Raw genomic sequence first — 6,000 nt, 5'->3', positions numbered from 1 at the left:
ATGGACACGATGTCCTGACAGACTGGAATTCGTGCAACCAGCACAAACACAACAATTTACCAACATGGCATCTCTAAAACTCGATCTAAAACTTTCTCTGTCTCTCACTACCGCTCTAACTACAGCTGACCGCGAGCTCTTGTTTGCCTCGGCCTACGTCATATGACGCGTTGCTAGCGGGAAAGGCGTATGCCAGAGCCTAGCACATTTTCATAAAAATTTCTACATCAAATGAGATTTTATTAGTAATTTCTACATGTGTTTTTAAAAGACCTCTTCAGACAATATCAAGTATTAATTCAGTTATAAATTTAACCTGCACGTTGCTCTTAAAATGGACCTATTACGCAAAAATCACTTTTATAAGATGTTTGAACACCGATGTGTGTCCACGGTGTGTGAGAACACCCAGCCTATAATGGTAAAAATTAGAGCCCGACCGATTTATCGGTGTGAGCCTGTAGCAGATATATCGGCATCGACATATAATATAACATATAATGCTGATAAAATGCTTGTAAATTGTGCATTTACGTAGTTTTTCCAGCAGAGCGCGCTCCATTGTTTGCTACTGTCGACTCAGGTCACTGTAGTGACACCAGCCAAACCTTTCACTTCAGAGGTGTCTTCAGACACGGTGTAAGACACTGACAAGGTATGAAACGTGGCTAGCTAGCTAATGTAGCAAACGCGTATGATAAGCTTGTTGTGTCTAAAAGCGGCATTACATGTGTTGTGTTTTGGGATGTAACAATGTACACAAGAGTCTCCATAGACTCCCACCATCTGAGTCAGAACAATCAGTAATAAATTAAGAACAAATACAAATTACAAGCAGAGATGAATACTAAATAACAAATTTACAAAGTCTAATGTAGTATTCAGGTACAGAAATGAACAATTAAGCCTAAATGTAAAATAACACTATTTGTTCACTGTAGAAATTAAATAGTTTTATTTTTGTTAAAGCTGTATTTCGTTGTTTTATTAACATTAATGACAAATTAATATTAAGTGTGTGCTGTCACTTTAAGACTGACTGCACGGACCGAAAAAACTGACAAACATCCGGTTTCTCTCTCAACTCTTCACTTATGACATAAACGAGAGAATACTTGCCGAGACGGGTACTGACATTATTTTGTGTAAATGTGTTTGTTAAAGGGCAAGGAAACGCGAAAGAGGAATCAATTCGGTGTTCGAGCGCTGTCAGAAACACGCGCCTCTCTCTCTCTGATAAACTGCGATCCGTTCCACGTGGAAAATGAAATTTAACCACAATGTCCACTCATGAGTCACTGAGGACATAGTTGTTAAATTTAATTTTCGAAGGAAATGTCCCAAAGAAAATTGGGAAGTAAAGTCTTGTACGTTTGCGCCAATCATTTTGACTACTTCACAAACGAAGCACTGTCTCCCATGTGGCTTTGCTCCCTGAAAGTACTGCTCCACCCCAAAATAAAAGGCAACACCCACTTCAGCCCCTCATTTCATTGTATAATATCGCATATGACCTGACATGTCTGTTCACTTTTTTTTTTTTGTAAGGGGCGGTGTGAGGTCCAAAAATAGTTTGTTGTCTGAGGGCAACACCATCATGCCATAGAGGGACATAATTATATATTATAAGTCGACACAGGCAGACGTGACAATAAGAAAATTTATATTTAAAGTGAGATGACAGACAACAACTGAACATGTAGACAGATGAAAACTCATGGCCAACATAACAAGTGCGTTAAAGGGGTGGTAAAATGCCATTTTCACAAGATGTAAAATAAATCTCTGATGTCCCCAGAGTGTGTGCGTGTGTGTGAAGTTTTAGCACAAAATACCCCACAGATAGGCCTATCTTTATAGCATGTTAAAGTTGTCACTTTTTGAGGGTTTGCACCTTTTTTAGTGCCTGGCCCTTTAAATGCAAATGAGCTGCTGCAGAGGGAGGGGTTTCAAGAGCTTGTGTGTGTGTGTGTTGGCAGTGCCTGTACACAGCCATCATATAATAATAAAAATCCATCCAGTGTTTTTGTTTTAATCTCCTTATGTTTTCCCCTGCCTCAAATCGAGCCGTTCGAGCCTGTGACGTCACAAGCTCGCACGCCCCTCCCACGATTGTTGATTGACAGGTGCGTTTCAACACAGACCCGCCCTCGCTCGTGAGCCAGCTCATCAATCATAGTCTGCGCGGACCAGCGCGGTCATTGTTGATATGCTGGAGCACTGTCTATGAGCAGAATGGCGTCTAAGCGATTGTGGTGTTCTGTTCTTGGGTGTAATAACGAACACAGTCATTTTAATGTTCCTAAATCCGAACCACTGAAGACGCAGTGGCTGAGTTTGTTTTCGAAGGGAATATTCCCCACGAGCAACGTCAATGCTCTCATGTGTGCGCGAATCATTTCTCACCAGACTGCTTTATAAACGAGGGTCAGTATAAAGCTGGATTTGCTAAGAAGCTGCTCCTGAAAGGATCGGTACCATCTATTCGTGTTCCTGCTGAACCTCCAGAAGAACTGAAGTGAGTGTAACGTTTTATTAAACTTTATATTAATATTTATATTAATCCTTGTAAATCGCTAGCTGCACGCTTCACAATGAATGCGTCTAAGGTTTACACTCAGGGTACATTACGGCATGTTTTCTATGTATGACGTTCTCAATATAATTAATAACCCCACGTTTATACTGAACAACGTGTTATGGTTATTGTGTTATTGTATTACAAACGGTGTACACCAGAGCCGGCTCTGGTGTACACAGAACAGAGAGGCGGAGTCAGGAAAGCTCATGATCATTTAAAGGCATATGCACTGAAACGGCGTGCTGAAAACAGAGCTGTTTTTTACCAGGTAAAATAAGTGTTTTCTTACAATACTAATGAGAATTTTTAATTAAAGTATATTACAAACTTTTAATTTAGACCCTAAAGAATCATATTAGCTTGTACAAAAATGGCATTATATGACCCCTTTAATGTTAAAACTGAGTCAGAAAAAGATGGAGAGACTAAGAAGAAGTGACAACACGTAGAAGCAACAGGACATCTCTGAATGGTTAGTTGACGAATTTATGTTGCTGATGTTGAACTATCTTCAATTAGGATATTCTGTCATGATAATCTTTAAATCGCCCGTATAGGAACTGTTGTGAGATGCACACAGAGTGACTTTCTATTGCATGTGAAAAGACGGATGCTAAAGTTTGAGCTGACTCACAAATGTACTCTTATACAACAGCTCTTCCTCTTCACAACATGGACTGCGTGTTCCCGGGGGCGGGGTTTATGTAATTTTTAGGGTTGGTGATGTCACTAACCCGGCAGGAATGTCCTGGAACGTTAGTTACTACGAGCCGTTTTTTGTAGTCCTTTTCTTTAAAAGCAAATATCTTCCTTTGCTTTGAACTTTGAGCATTGTAACTTTGCAGATGTTGTTTATGCTCAAACAGCAACATTAACGTTACACACTAACTAAAGTTAGAAAAGTGAAATCATACTTAACCACCCTTTGAAATTAACATGAACAAAATTAACAACTTATTTCACTTCCTTTTTCAAATATGGAGCAAGCAATTGTGATTTAACATCCAATGATGTTTTTATAGGGGAGAAGATATTTTAGGTTGGGGGGTGCATGGGGTTCACCACTTTTTAATAACAAATATCAAGTCTATAAAACTCGTCAATAGGGTTAGTACACTCGTATAAACAACAAACCAATCCCGGTCATTTGACTGCATATATTACACATCACATATTTGACATTATTGATTCGGCGTTTCAATCGTTATTCAACGGACCGGTCTACGGGACATAAATTAAGCCTTTAAATAAAGGTGTTATTGAGCCGTTTACACTGTCATATACAATAAAAGAGCCTGCACAGCGACAGGAAATAAAAATGAACATAAAAAACCTGGTTAGTGCCTACCTTACTCACACCGACGGTGGACTTGTGCTCACGAGTAGAGCGGACGAATTATTTCTATCCACCACACACTGCAACGGTCATAATATGACGTCACACTCTTATGTTTAAAACAAAACAAAACGTATGAAACGGTTAGTTCCAGTCCATGATTTTGATTGGTCAATAGCTGTGTTCTATTCACGATAAAACACGACTATGACCGCTTCACCCAACGGTATCACTACACCACCCCCTAGCAACCACTCTTAGCAACGTAAACATATGTTCTCATTGATATTGTTCATTGAAGCTTATATGGAGTATTGTGAGAGATCAAGTCAGCTAGTGTGCCTGCATTTACAGTAGAAACAGCGTTTTCCTTCTGGTCAGTCCTATATTCGTAAAAAAAAAAAAAAAAAATCCTTTTGAATGTCCGCCGCGATAAATTTAGTCCTATAACAGTCAATGACTTTAATTTCCCGTGCCTTGACACGCATTGTCAGTTGCCTCTTGCTTTTCCGTGTTCAAAACAAATCCTTTCAATATAAAAGTCTTCTCTACTGACTGACTCACTCATAAAGACAGTCTTTGGCGACATCTAGAGGCGAAATAATGTAACTTGCTGTTCACGGTCAGGGACTATTTCTTCCAGCGGAAGGAAGGCTTTAGCGATTATACTTCATAAAAATGGCATGATACATGTTTTTTGGCTTTCATATTTGTATTGTGTGTAACTGTTTTATAAAAGCATCAAGGTACTCGAGGCTAGTGCTGTATCGTGAATAAGTCACGGCGGTTACTCCTCTTCGCGTTGTGCAACGCCCTTCAGCCGTGACTTATTCACTAGGCCTACAGGTCAGCCTCTCGTACATACTTTAAGTTTGCTATTAGAAAAGTGTTATGTATGTTAAATTGTTTATTAAAAATACTAAATGCTAAAAATTCAAAAATGTGAATGAACAAATATTTGCGTTGCATTTACAATCCTGTGACTGCGTCCCTGACTCTTTAAATAAAAAATACCGGTAAGTTTATGATGGATCTTATTTTATTTGGTACATTTTTTCTTTCTTGTAAACCCATTTTTTTGTATTTATGTTATGCTAGGTCTTGCTATAGTTCTTAGTTCTTAATTGTTTATAAAAAATAAAATAAGTTATTATATAAGTGAATAATATAAGATAATATAGTATAAGTGTATTAAAAGTGTTTCAATTAAGGGTAACTAGTTATAGTCAACTAGAAAAAAATAACTTCGACTGAAATAAAGATCTAATAAAAAAAATCCAACTTTTACTAAAATAGCTAAAACTGAAATTAAATATATACACACACTAATTCAAACGAAAACTAAAACGAATTCAATAATAATAATAATAATAATAATAAATATATTAGCTACAAAGATACTTTCTTGCCTACATGAAAGTAAAATTATGGACTGAAATAACTAGAATTGAGTCTTGAGACTTTACAATAAGCTACAACTTAACATTAACTACCAATGAAAAATACTTCTAAAGCATTTATTAATCCTTATTTCAACATTTACTGATACTGAGTTTTATCAGGTTTTTAATAGACCGGCTAACCGGGTCCGGGACAGGTGATGCTCCAGGTGAGAGGTTGCAAACCGAACTTGGACCAATCAGCTGTGAGCAAAGTATCACATGACTGATAGGATTAAGTCACTGCACCCGTTTCTACTCCAAATTAAAGATCACTACATAGCAAATGATTCTTAACGACAAAATCGTCTGGCTTTTACTAATGCTTATTTAGAATAATTTTGTATGATTTGGATATTACATATACCCTTAATCAATCACACATGTAGCCTACAATTTTAGTTAATTATAAATTACGCAGTTTAAATTAATACAATTTATGAAGGTAATATAAATACACTTTAGAATCAATAAAGCTATAAAATGAATACATGTGAGCTTGAATGTTCAATTCTCTCTATACCTTTATAAACTATAAATTAACTTCACAACTTTTGCTTGCACTGATATAGCAAGACTTTTTCTTTTAGTTGTCCTCTTTCAAAGAGAGCCATTTTCTTCTTGCTGTGTAAATTTGTTTAAAT

Source organism: Rhinichthys klamathensis, unplaced genomic scaffold (assembly GCF_029890125.1).
Source record: "Rhinichthys klamathensis goyatoka isolate OS25496 unplaced genomic scaffold, OSU_Roscu_1.1 h1tg000342l_1, whole genome shotgun sequence".
NCBI classification, from domain to species: domain Eukaryota; kingdom Metazoa; phylum Chordata; class Actinopteri; order Cypriniformes; family Leuciscidae; genus Rhinichthys; species Rhinichthys klamathensis.
This window is presented reverse-complemented; position numbering follows the sequence as displayed.